At 41.3% G+C, this 12,762-nt stretch overlaps 1 long non-coding RNA gene across 1 annotated transcript; it reads left to right on the plus strand.

The window, feature by feature from the left end:
* Window positions 1-1,569: 1,569 nt before the first annotated feature.
* On the plus strand, window positions 1,570-9,388 carry LOC118451719. The gene is made up of 3 exons (XR_004841269.1): window positions 1,570-1,860; window positions 2,294-2,500; window positions 9,144-9,388. It is a non-coding gene; the product is annotated as an uncharacterized LOC118451719 (long non-coding RNA).
* The last annotated feature ends 3,374 nt before the right edge of the window (window positions 9,389-12,762 follow it).

Below are 12,762 nucleotides of genomic sequence, written 5' to 3' on the forward strand. Positions count from 1 at the left end.
CATCAACTTCTGTTCTGTTTTCCTTTTGCATGGGATTTGTTTGATTCATTTGACCTTTAATTCAAAGTGTGAAGGCTGGTATCAATGAGCATGGAAGAAGTGCTTTGATCTTGTATCATGCGGCAAATTTAATTTGCACAGAATATTCCAAGAAGATTCTAAAAATTATGTCCCCAAATTGGGGTACAAAAGATGGGGAAAGGCATTAACTCTTAGCTTTTACATTTTATGTCTTTTTCCTTTCAGAACTGCTACTGTAATACTAGAACAGAAGAATTAGTCATTCCTAAGTCTGGCACCTAAACCAGTGAAGAATAAGGTTGCCTCTCCCTATGAAATGTAGCAGTCAGCAGTTCTTACATAGACCAAAAAGGGGAAAAGTGTCAGGAAATGAGGACATTCCAAACCCTGGATCATACATTCTGCACGTCCACTAAGGGACACTTTGTGGTTTATCATTCACCACAAAATAGGTGTGGAACTGCCCTTTATGTATGTTCCCTTCTGGTTTGGGTGGGTTGGGTTTTTTTGCTGTTGGTTTTGGGGTTTTTTTCCAGGGTTTTTTTGCTTTTGTACAAGAGAGGAAGACATGATGCTAAAACATCCTCTACTCTATAGTACAGGAAAAACGAATGCCAATAATCTTTCTTTCAAAATCAAAATAGAGCTCCATAAATAGCAGAAATTATTTTTATAAAATGATTTTGGATTATCAGGAAAAATCTGTATTTTTTTAAATTATAAAAAAAAAAGGGGGGTATACATTTAAAATAAACTCACTGGGGTGATATTTCTGGTATAGGTTCTGTTGTCTGTGTGACCCAAAATATACATGTACGCACAACAGGGATAACACGGTGCAAGGACTGAACATGTGTTAAGGAATAATATCAAAAGGAGAACTACCTCCCTAACGTTTAAATCAAAATCATTAGTATATTGCTTTCTTTTTTAAAAAAAGTAAATTGTTAATTGCCTGGGGCACATTAGCACCCAGTCTGACAAACACTTATTAAGTTGTCTAATTTTAGGTATGATAGCAGTCCAGTTGATGTCTCCAAACCTAAATGTGTGGAAAACAGGGTTTGTGGAGATACTGGGTCTGCCTGGCAGGCAGTTCACTTTCTTCATAGCAGCCTGTATGGTATTTAAAATATTGGACAGATTTTTTTTGTTGTTGTTGGTTTTGCTTTGTTTCCAAGCAAAATAACATTCTGGTTTTTTTAACCACTTGAGATCTTAGTGTTGATTTTTCTTTTGCGTTATTTTATACAAGAGGAAAATGAATTAGCAGAACAGCTTTATCCAAAAAGTTATTAACTACGAGCTTACAATTGCCTTTAACGGCATTTTATATAAAGATAACAAATCAGTAAATATTATAGTCATTAGTGTTAATCTGGTATATTAAAGGAATTAAACTATTTAAATGTTAGTTTTTATAAATCATACTTTTCTAGGAGACTCCACATAGGAAGTTTAAGAATGAATTTGCAAAAACTGATGTGCTTTCTCTCTATCTGTGGGCTGCTTCTGGTCTTACCGTAATGAAAAGCTGCACCGGGACGTTCTGATGGCGATCTGAAGATTCCCCAAAGTTTGGGCTGCTTCACTCCTGCACATGCTTATGAAGTTCTCCTCTCGGAGTTATCCCACTAATCTCAGTGCAATGGAAGTCTCTCTTGATTACCGCTGTGCTGGTGAGATCACAGCTTTCATCCTTTTACCATCCTCTTTGCCACTAAAAGAAAAAGAAAACTGGGAGGATTTCTCTGAGTGGAAAAGCAGCAAATTGCTGATGACATAGTCATTGGTTGCCCTGGGAGTACTCACTGCATCCTTCAGTTTAATTTGCTTAATGTATGTAATTAATTAAGCAACTACAAAATGACAGAAATGTATTTGTGGATTCAGTCTCTGTAAATTAGTGATAAACAATTTGATACTGCAGGATGTTAGTGCTTTCTGTGTGGGACTAATGATCTCTAATGCCTCAGCAGTCATTTGAGGAGCTCATCATGTTTACCTATTAAAATGAAGTCATTACATTTTGCTGTAGAAATCAGAATGCTCTTGGTATTACCTGTATTTGGCTGTGAACTTCTGATCACGAATAGGACCTGAATGTTTAGCTGCATCCTGGTGGACAGGACCCTGTGTTATGGGTAGATACTCTTTTAGCTTTAGTGTTTGTAGAGATGTGGAGGATTCAGCTGAAATACCAGCAGTTAATTCAGTGGTGCAGGGCATTCTGCAACCTGAAATTTAACAGAATTACCCTTCTTTTTTTTAGGAAGCCTCACCTACCTGATCTTTCTCACATCTTCTACACAGCAACTATATGAGACAGTTTTTTAAGCGTGATGCATTTTATGGGAGTCAAGGGATTAAGGTGTCCTCTTCAGAGCTTGATTTACAAACATTTAGGTATGCACGCTTCTGTGTAATGTCACTGGGAAACATAATGCTACTCATGAGGACCAGTGACTTTGGGGTTAAAGTAAGTATCTTCAACAAAGGCAAAGAGCACGAAAGAAGAGCAGCACTCCTCTAAAGGGTGGAAATCTTCTGCAGTGCTTGGGCTGAATAACTAGAACTTGCCTAGAGACAGCTTGAGTGCACACCGGTGCTGTGCCCGCGTGGTGTGCAGTTCAGGTAGTTACATATGCAGCTACTGATTCTGCATCCACAAATGATAATTTTTTTGTACATGAAAACCTGTAGAACAAAATTCGAAATGCTAAACTGAAAGAATTTTCAAAATTAGGCTCAAGACCAAGCCTTCCTGCTTTCCTATACAGCATTCTTGCTGTTTTTCTTCCCTCAAACTATTTAAAGGAAACTGATAATTTAGCTGGAGTCCAGGCACATGGTTATTAGTGTCATCTGTACCCAAGAGATAAGTGACGTAACCTTAGGGCAGAGGAAAAAAAAATTGCAACTTCACTTCTTTCTTGTAAAAGTTGTCTTTTTTTTTTTTTTTTCTTGAGGAAATTCATGTGGTTTGTTGTCACTGTCAAGCAGCATAACATGCTTACGAACTTAATCTCTTAGAAAATGTATTATTTGTTCATTTTTGCAAGCTGTGGCCTACATATACAGGAGATTTTCCTATACGTGGAACAAAATGATTTCTCAATAGGGAGGTGTAAGCTGCATGTGCTGGTATTATCAATAGAGGTTAAAAATACAAAAAAGTGAAGATATTTTAGTTGGTGTCCTATATCTGTAGCATATCTAGCAAAAGCCTTATGCAAGTCTCTGACCTAAAATATTGTGTTGTTTTTAAAAATGAGTCAAGCATTAAGAGTTTTTTCCTGCAGTTTTTAAAAAGTAGTATAGTCAGAACAAAATTACTAAGTACAAAGATATGAGATATAATGATTTAGCCCAAAACTTGGGCTGAGATGCATGTTCTCCATCCCTTTTATTAAAGTTGAGGCGTTGTGCAATAGAGTCATGAAGGGGGATGAGAACAAGCAGGCCCTTTGGCTCTGCAGCACAGTGTTGCGAAATTCAGTTTGGAGAAAGTGGAAGCATCTAACCAATAGGTAGCCCTAGACCATCGCATCTGGCTTCACTGGGCTGAGCCTGAAGCCATGACCTCGTTATGCAAACTGAAGCAGTTCAGATCATGCCAAAAAAATAAGAGCTGCAGATCTTCAAGGAATGTTGCAATCATGCAGGGAGGTACTAAGTAAGTTTAGACTATTCCAGAGCCAGACAAATGAGCAAGAATCTGCTGAACTACATTTTTAGCTTTGGACATCAAAGTCCTTTTGATCTAGTCTCGGTAACCTAGCACATTTTTCACTTTATTTCTGCTTAATGCTCTCAGACCTGGCCTAAGTTTTCACAGGGTTAAATGTGTCCATTTTTGTGCTGTGAAGTGTAAACAGGGTCAGTGCAGCAAACACCTTGCTAAGTATGACTTCATTTGGTGCATATGCTGGAAATGACGTGCAGCTTTTAAGCCCTCTGTCGACTAATTCCTTGTTTGGTCTTCAGGTTGAGATGGTGGTCTTCGATCAGAGTACGATGTGTTGTGCTCGATACATCAGTTTATTAAACAACATCATGCAATTTGAATGGCAATGGCTATATAGAATTCTTTGCAACTATAAAACGTAGGCTCAGGAAAAATCCTGGCTTCACAGAAGGTAGTGGCATAAACACTCATTCCCAGTGAAAAGAGCATTCCAACTCATGCTTTTGGTTTCAGTGGTTGCTTATGAGCTGTAGGTACGTGGAAGGAATTTGTTAAGTAAGACAAGTGGCTTCTTCCCTTAGCTGGGCTTGGAGATCTCCTGACTTTGAGATACTTGCAAAGAGAAAGCGTGCATGTGCGTATGTAGTAGAAAAGGATTTTGTGTGTATGTTGTGGCTTGATTTTCTGGACTGCTATTTTTTTCCTGGGAAAATACAGACTTCAGGGTATTAGTGTATCTTTGGCAACTTTAAAAGGATTTAAAACATTTCATCAGCTGATGTTAGTTGTATTCTAAAGGGTAACCAGCTTACTTGGTTAATGGGGCTCCCTCACTGGGGCCAGTTCACGGCATAGGTACACATTTTCAATACTTACTCATCCTGTTCACATGAAACGACAGGGCTTATGCAATCAGTGATCTTGGTCTTTCATTACGTCGCCTGAGGTTTGGGACCTTTTTGCTGTCACTGATTTCCTTCACTGAAATCGGACTCCTGCAAACAAGCTAACTAGGATGTCTGAGGCATGTGTCGGGCACTACTTAGTGCACAATACTTGCAACATTTTATTAAGGCAGTCATGAAAGATGCTTAATTTCCGTAAAAAGGAGGGGACCCCAAAGAACCCACGGGAGCAGCTCTTTGAAAAGCATGAAATAAAGGTGAACACGTGAAGGTAGAGCCGAATCATCGCTCCAGGCTCCAGCGCTGGCATGTTGGGAGAGGAAAAATCCCTTTTCTCCCTCTGTGCATCCGTCCAGCCTATCAGTCAATATGTGCTTTATTACAGATGTTATTGATCCAACGTACTACACCAGAGTGCCAGTACAAATTGTACTTTGGCACGGGACTCTCTGCTATGGGGCTGGCGCTCTTTCAGGCTTTCCTGAACTTATCTTCTGTAAACTTTTTTTCCCCTCTCTGTGTGCTGTGGCTGAAGACTGTGCCTGGCTCCCTTAAGTAGTTGGGCCCTTTTCCAGCAGAGATCTGAGACACTGTGGGCTCACCTTTAGCTTTGGCCGAGGGCAGAGATGCTGCTATGGTTGGCTGAATATTTGAGAAGGCGAGTAGGCTGGAACTGCGGTTTTGGCAGTTACGTAAGGATACGTGCGCTCGCTGCAGGATGTGCCCGTTCCTCCTTTAGAGATACCAGATTACAGGCACTTGGCACGCTTACTTTGCCCCAGTACTTGCACTTCCATGTGAAGAAAGTAACCTGCTGCAGATTGTCAAAGAAACATAAATGCGCGACGGTTTAAAAGCATGTCGTGGATAAAAGAGAGAGAGAGAGAGAGATTCTTTTCTGACTTGTGCAATTTGAGGAGCAAACATAGATGTTTACCCTGTGCCAAAATCTGCCCACATAAGCAGATCAGACTTTTTTTTTTTTTTTTTTTTTTTTTTTTTTAATGTTGTTCTGGAAGGTCAGAAGCTATTTTGTTTGCTGCAGGTTTTTTTTGCTTAGTGAAGCAAAGTTCACAGGAGCCAGAGTAATAATTTGATTTCCAAGTTTTCTTCATTCTTCACTGTGTGCTTAGTTAAATATATCTGTGGCAGTCTCAGCTTTGAGCAGCAGCAAAGAAGCTGTAACTTCTAAATAAGCAATAAATGCCTTTGTCCATTTCAAAAAAAAAAAAAGAACTTAAGAATTACTGTTACAAATAGTATGAAATGGCTCAAGAGCTATTTACATCCTGACTGCTTGTATTACGTGCACTGAAAATTTATGATGTAGCTGTTTGAACATCTTCACGTGCAAAGACTCCGCCACCTCCCATAACTCTCATTGCTCTCCTGGAGTCTGAAGCAGAAATTTGGGGGCAGACACATCCAGCGTGCAAATGCAGTGTTAAGGATAGCTGACCTTTTGTATCGTATATGTTTCGAACGGCGCCGAAGGCTTACGCTATTGTAATATGTTAGGGCTGAATCACGAGATTGAGTCTCTTCGCTTTGCCAGGGGCAGTTTTCATTCCTATCTCTTTACCATTATGTCTCAATGTCTTATTTGCTAAATAGATAATAATTCTCTACCTGATAAGGGTACTGCAGCTTTTCTTATGTTTGTGAATTTTTTACTGGGTATGTATTTCTGATAAGCTCCTAGCAAAGCAGAAACATAACAGTGCGGACTGCGTTGTTTTGGGTACGTACTAATGCCAGCCAGATACAGTCAGCTAGAGCCGTTCGCTGCGAGGTTATGTGACTCATTGATACGTGGCATAAACTGCCCTGTTTATCCCAGTACCCTCCTGCCCTTTTTGGGGGGGTTAGAGATGGAGGGAGAGAGGTTAGAGAAGGACTCAACTTTCCCTATTGTGTTCTTTTGTCCTGGATATTCTGAGCTTCTTGTTCCGAGTCCTCTTCGCTAGTGTTGAACCTCTGAATATATATAATAGTGAAATGGAAGTAGATGAGGCAGCTTTTATTACATTTTTGCTGATTAAAACTTTCTGAACTGTTTTTAGTGCTTACTTATGCAATGAAACTTGTAGAAAAGCTCAGCAATCAGGAAAAAGACATCTGATTTCGTTTTCTCAATCATTTTTCCTATGTGTTAAACACTGAGTAACTTAATTTCTAAAACATAGAATTGCTAAAGTAAAATAGCTGAAGTAAAGAAGAGTTGCCTATATGTTTGAGTAGCATTTTCTTTATTTAGAAGTGATGGCTTCTTTACACCCTTGTTGCCTTGTATCTGTGTACTATTGAGCTAAAGTTACCAGCATTTGAAGTAGTTTTTGGGTCAACTGCATGTGAAATCAGTGGACCTCTTATCTGCTAAGGGAGAAAATTTGCCCTTTGTCAAAATGATGGTTGACACATCCCCTAAGGAGGATTTCAAGCATGGAAACTGATAAACTGGGAAACTGAGGAAGGGGAGGTATACTTATTGAGGATAAACTGAGCATCTCCTCCGCATTGTAGCTTATGTCTAGTTGTCCTCGATCTGTTTTCTGCCATGGAGGGTGTATGATCTTTTGGCCCTTGTGGCAGACCTCAGTTTCATGGTCTGGAAACAGCTTTAAATTCAATAAACTGTGAGTCATCGCATTTGGAAGAGGCTGTCCGAGAAGAGAACACAAATAGAAGCAACTCTGGGGCAGTTCCATAAAGTACCGAGTGGAACCCAGAAGGGCTGCGTGGGAAGGTACTTCCAAGGTTTCTGCTCTTTCCAGAAATGTTAACCACAAGCTGCTCAGAGCAAATTCAACAGCTGATCTTCTTTTTTCTAGTTTTAATCTTTTTCTGACTCTTAAGGATCCAGAGTTGAAGTTGCCTTTTTTTTTAATTTTTTAAAGCCATATTGGCACTCAGTTGTTACTGAAAAAAAGAAACTGATTTTTGTTGTACTTCCCCAATAAACTGGTACCACTACTCCACTTTTAGCAACTGGTTATCAGGACACACTCTGCAATCAGAAAATCTGTAATCAGATTCTTTTGAACTCTTCTACGAGTCTTGTCAGAGCACCTTTCTTTCACGACATGATTTCTGCCTGCACAAACACAATTTAATACTGAAGTTCATTTAAATTAGCTAGTGTAGTGTTGCTTGATGAGCTGCCAGGTAGACACGTGTATGTACTTCAACTGAGACTTGATCTGCTGCTGCTAAACTCTCACTTGCCTGAGGTTTTCACACTCCATTCTTCCTGTACTTAGGGCATTACCTTGGCTGCTAATTACTTCTCTCATCATGTACAAAACTGTGTTGTTTACTTTAAAGGTGATGCATCAGCTTCATCCCGCTTAACTCGCAGACCTGCAAGTTAACTGCCTGCTTCTACGTCTTCCCCTGAGGTTCTTGTTCTACTGGTTTCCTGTCAGCTTCTGCTTTTCAGTTAGAATAACTTGGAAACACTTGATTTCAGTAGCTGTACTTTTAGATTTTGGAATTTAGTAAGTTTTACCTATTGTGCATACCTGTTCCCACTTCACTTTCAGATGAATATACAATATCAGCGGTTGCATATCCGTCCAATGACTGTGTTTGACTTGCAAAAATATTTTAAGATACCTATGTGCAAAATGTCATGGAGGTATACTTTGTACTGTGTTGTGTGCTACAGACCAGGCCAAAGGAGAGGATACAGTTTAATCATTAGAAACCTCGGACTGAGAGGCATGACTTTAGGTTTCTATTCTTGGTTTTAATGCTGACTTAACATGTGACTTCTGCAAGTGATTTAACCTTTGTATGCCCCTGCCTACCCACACATAAAATGAATATTAGAATCTCTGCTTCTCAGGTTTTGTCATCGAAAAGACTACGCTAGTCTCTCTGTTGCAAGCAACCCGTTTGATAGCAAGTTTAATATAAAGTTCAGCTCTAAAGATTCATTTTCATCCCTCTCCATCCTCATCCCTTAACGGCACAGCTTCTACTTACTGGGTTGCTGGCTCATACACCCAGTTGGTGACCTCTCACAACAACTACATTTCAATAAAACAAAGGCACTATAAACTAGAAGAATGAGGCTTGGGAACACAGGAGAAAGCACATCTTCAGAGAATGGCCTTGTGAACCTGCAAATCACTCCCGCACGCAAGCCTGGTAGCTGTAAACCTCAGCTTCGGAGTAAAAGGGAATAACATACTACCTGAGCTTAGCCTTTTTGACCTCCCTAATCCAAGCATACCAAAATTCAGTACTTATATAGATAAAGAGAAGGAAGAAAAAGCCAAATCTGCAGTTATTTTTTTTTGTGCATGATTTTGTGGAGTGGTCAGGTGCCGTGTTGCCATAAATGATGTATTTGGATTAGACAAAACTCTGACAACTGTGTTCCTCTATGGTCCACACGTCAGCTGTGTGAGCAAGTTTTATTTCTGCAGGAGTTAAAAATATTGTACTTATGCAATTTGTAAGTGGTATAGATTTACATATGCATGAGTCAAAATCTTTTTTTTTCCCCTTGCTCTTGTGAGTAGACCAACTAGAGACAAAATGGACCTCAATGGGATTCGGCCTGGCTGTGCATCTCTCTCACCTCTCTGCAATACATACATCTCTCACGGGACATGGGAAAGCTCTCTGGAAGTTCTTACTCTCGAAGACTAAGTACCAGCTAAAGTCTTGACAGTGCTGGTTTGGATCCACACTGTATTCTTCCCCTCAAGTTTCTAAACTTCAAAATAAAGGAGAAAATGGAAGTAGAAATTCTTAAAAACTGGAGGCAAAGGAGCAAAAGAACACTTCTAAGTGATACTTGGACTAAGTTTAACAGTGGGAACTGGAGGCAAAGGAGCAAAAGAACACTTCTGAGTTCTAAGTGATACTTGGACTAAGTTTAACAGTGGGGAGAAACTCAACTTCATTAGCTTAACCATCATGTGCAGAGACTGCAAGAATTAGTGGAAAAGATTCCAAGTGTGAAAGGAATATTATCAAATTTAAAAAAAAAAAAAAAAGAAGAAAGAAAGAAGTAAGTAAAAATATTTTATCAGACACTGCTGCTGCAACAGATTTCCATGGAAGGCTGGGAAAGAAGTGCTGAAAAGCCACATATTCTTTCCTTGGCGTTGTGCATCTGCTCAGAAATAACAGTCATGAGGGAGACATTAAGAAAGTATATAAGCGATCAAAAAATTTAAGTAAAATTTAATATATGAGTGACTGTGTCTGATGAAACAACTTGGGCAAGGGACCAGAAGTTCTGTGCGTTAGTACAAAGCCTAACTCCAAGCCTGGTTAGTAGTCTCTGAGTGCTCCTGGATGAGTGTGAGTGCAGATAGGAAGATGACTGAGTGAGGCAGAGAGTCTGACGACTTTATTCGTTATAACAAAATGCCTGCTTTGCTGAGGGGGTAAATATCGATTAAAGATGAAGGCTGAAATTCTGGCCCCACTGGTGTCCGTGGCAAAACTTCTACTGGCTCTACCTCCAGCAGAATTTTACCCATCACCTTGAAATTTAGCCAGTGGAGGTAGCAGGAGACTACTGTGAGGTCATCTCTCACGGGTTTGGTCCCCAATCTTTAGGACCAGATTGTGGTCAGACATCTAAAGCAGAATGAAGATGTCTGTCTTTGCCTCCTGCGGCTGCCTTTTCCCATCCTCCTCTGTTTCACCGTAAGGCGGCCTGCCTGCTCCGGCCGCTCGAGCTGGGCACCGGGTTTGTAGGGGGCACCACTCATACAGCAGCCCCTGCCCCTGTCTGCCGCTGGTACTTGCAGGCAGGAGTCACCACAGTGTTTTAAGCCTCTAAAGCTGATTCCGCAGCGAACAGTGCTGTCTGTAGATCATATGTAGACCCTTCCTTTTTAGCACTGGTTTTTTATTAATGATGCCAGTGGCTTACTCTGATACGCTCCATTGTATTCTTTCCTGTTTGGCCGTAGCTATATTAGTACAACTTTATACCTGTGGTGTTGAAGTAGTAGAGGATCGAACTTTTTCTCTGTGTTTTCCAATAATCTCCAAAATTATCTTTCCAGCCACTAGCCCTTCAGTTTTTCAGTATGTCCTTTTAGAACACAGGAGTACATTATTCCAGAGCAGTCCCAGCTGCACGCAGAGACAAAACAGCATCTTTGTTCCAGTTGCGTTACCTTCCTTGTAAAGGCTGGGCTATAGCTCCTTTTACAGCGTGGAGAGCTCACATTTGGTGAAGTTTCTACATAATTTAGATAGCATTTTTAGTCGCCACTTCCTAAAACACAGCCCACCATTCTGCAAACATTCATGTTCTGTTCCCACATGTATGGCCTCGCATGGCTTCCAAGAGAAATGTTTCCTAAAATACACCATGTAACTTAAACTTGGAAAAGGAAAAAGGAAAACTAATTACAGAAAAACAAAAATATTGCCTCAAATCCAAGGAGTTGGAGACAGGGAAATTTCTATCATTCCTCTTTAGAAAGCAGAGCACGTTCACGTTTTAAGGTTTTCTCAGAAGCCTGTTCTGAACTTGCGTGGAAAGAATTCAGAAAAGCGCGACGAACAGTATTTCCTGTGATTCTTTAGTCTTTTACAATGGGCAGTAATAAAAAACCCCGACATGTTCATCCCGTAGAGGTGCATACCTCTGTATAGTAAATGCCAACCTACAATAGCTTTGCTAACCTTGATTACTTTTCATGGACTTCCGAGAAGTAGCCCATGAGCTCCCAAGGGGCCTGCAGACCACCAAGTGAAAAAACTCTGACCTCATCTTATCCAGGGCTCATCCCACAGCACAGCAGTGGGCGCAGAGCAGCAAAGCCTCCAGTCACTGACTCCTTGGGCAATATTAAAAACTGGTGCGTGGGGCAGGCCCCTGGAAGCTCAGGGGTAAGATGATGGGTGTACGAACGTAATCCTGGCACATAGGTATCAGATAGCGTGATCGGGTGTGTCGCACGGATGATGGCGAAAAGCAAAGGCCCCCATCCTGCAAAAATGAATGACATCAGTGGAGCTACTTCTAATTAGACCAGTGATGTCTGCAAAGCTACTCCATCAGGTATCCTTACAGATCTGGACACCGAGGTAAGCACGGGAGAATGTATAGAATGGGGGTGTGGTTTTTTATTTTCACGTAGATGAAAACAAGGGGAATCAAAATCTTAGTTTAGGGTCTAAAATCCGAAGAGGCTTCAGGCTGTTCTATGAATAGAAGCACGATCGTCTTATTTTTGCAGTGAAAAAATATCTTGGGGGGGGGGGAGGATGTATTTGTAGTGAACTACAACTTTTTAGGATGTGTAGCAATGTAAGTGCTGTTGCATTATTGGGTAGGTAGGCGGGTGAGATGGCGGGATAAACGACTCGATTTGCGCGGATGAGCAACGACCCGGTTCCTCTGTCGAACCAAGGTGCGATTCTCTGGCAGACTGATACGGCTGTGGAGGCTGCGTGAATTTGTATTTGCATACTATGGGCATTACTTTCCACAGATCGCCTTAATTCCCTGCCTGAGATGATGTTGAATCTCCTCCGTGGGGTTTTATTACCGCACACTGTTATTTGCTCGGGAATTCTGCTCAAAAGGGGGAGTTCTCCTTCACTCGGGGAGCGCAGGTGCATGGCGTGAGGTAAAGCGACTTCTGTGGAAAATAAAGAAATCTGCATTCAAACATACTTTTTGGATAATGGAAAGTTTAGCATGTAATTTGGTGCCAATTTAAGATAATTTCGCTTCCTGCGAGAAAGACGTGAACGGAGCCGCAGTATGTGTTAGCTCTTTCTTTCTTTTGAGAAGTATTAAAGTTGGGGAGCTGGGGGGATACCGCTGGGGGCTGAGAATAGGGACCCTGCCGTTTTATTCTTGCCCCGGCAATTAGGCGCTAGGTATGTGGCCGCAGCGTTTAACTCTTCCGTGCCTCAGTTTCTCTGCTTGCAAAACAGCGAATTATGTGTTACGCACAGGGGAGCCTGCGCAGCGTCCTAATCCCTGGTTGTGCAACCGGCTTACATTTTTCGGGGAGAAGAGTTAACCGCTGGAGGGTCACGCCAGCAGCGCCACGGGCGGCATCTCGGGGCAGACACGCGTGATTTCCCAGCTGCCGGGGGCAGACACGCGTGATTTCCCAGCTGCCGGGGGCAGACACGCGTGATTCCCCAGCTGCC

The sequence above is a fragment of the Egretta garzetta genome, unplaced genomic scaffold, assembly GCF_000687185.1.
Source record: "Egretta garzetta isolate BGI_Z169 unplaced genomic scaffold, ASM68718v1 scaffold542, whole genome shotgun sequence".
Taxonomy (NCBI): Eukaryota; Metazoa; Chordata; class Aves; order Pelecaniformes; family Ardeidae; genus Egretta; species Egretta garzetta.